Source organism: Colobus angolensis, unplaced genomic scaffold, assembly GCF_000951035.1.
Source record: "Colobus angolensis palliatus isolate OR3802 unplaced genomic scaffold, Cang.pa_1.0 Scaffold944, whole genome shotgun sequence".
Lineage (NCBI taxonomy): Eukaryota > Metazoa > Chordata > Mammalia > Primates > Cercopithecidae > Colobus > Colobus angolensis.
The window spans coordinates 1-1,247 of NW_012123421.1; positions in this window are offsets into that span (position 1 = coordinate 1).

Below are 1,247 nucleotides of genomic sequence, written 5' to 3' on the forward strand. Positions count from 1 at the left end.
TGCGCCCAGCCTAGCTTCAACAATTTTTAAGGTACTTCATGGCTTAATATGAGTTTTCTAAGGATATTTGATTTGGTTATTTTTAGCGTAACTACTCAACACGGAATATGGAGAGTTAGAAGATGGATAAAACAGATCATGTTTCCCATGAATATTTAAGTACTGAAGGATCTTATCTTTTTGGGGGGACTGCTTCAGAAGGGTTTTCTGGAATACAGACTAGTATAATTACTTTGTTGTATTTCAGATGATGTACAAGAAGCTTATAACTTAATTAAGGGTCTGGAACCTACTAGTCCTCAGGTAACTGAGAATGTTTTACATTTTTACTAACCAAGTTCTGCTAAAAGTGGAACTTCAGAAGTCTAGTTGGAAGTCATATTAGAGAAGATTAGGCAGACTTCTGCCTGCAGAATACCAGGAAAAGACCATATGTATTCATTTAGGAATGTTATATGCGACTTGTGATATGAGAATGAATGTTCTGGGCTTTTTGATGTTTTTAAACTCCCTTGTATGTAGTCATTTTGTCAAAAAGGGTAAAGAAATTTGGAAAATCCCTTTAGTATTTGGAAATATGAAAATTTAGAATTCTGATGAAACTAACAACTAGATACATGCAATTATTTCATAAATTGTCTATAACTTGTCTTTCTTCCCCATTGGATCGTTAACTCCTTATAGTCAGGGACTGTGTCTATATTGTATCTCTAACACTGTGTACATGAAGTATATAGTAAACATTCCATTTATTGAATGAAGGACTGATGAAAAATATTTCCAGACCCCATGAAGTTTAAACAGGTATATTTCTCAAGTATATTAAAAGATTCAGCTTCTTTCATGCTGTTCTGTGTGTGAGCTCTCTTAAATGAAAGATTGATAATGCTGCTCGCTAGGGAGGGTATTTATTAAAGAATTGAACCAAGTCTGAAAAAAGGGATACAAGTGAGGCCTCAAGACTCCAAAAGAGAGAATACCTTATAAATGGACATCAGAGGACAGTTTTATTTCATTTTTTTTAGGAAAAGGATTACTAGCAAAGAAAAGTAACTATAACATTGGAAAGGGGCCAGGAGTGGTGGCTTACACCTGTAATCCCAGCACTTTGGAAGGCTGAGGCAGGTGGATCACCTGAGGCCCAGATTTCGAGATCAGCCTAGCCAGCATGGCAAAACCCTGTCTCTACTACAAATACAAAAAAATTAGCCAGGCATGGTGGCTGAGGCCTGTAATCCCAGCTACTC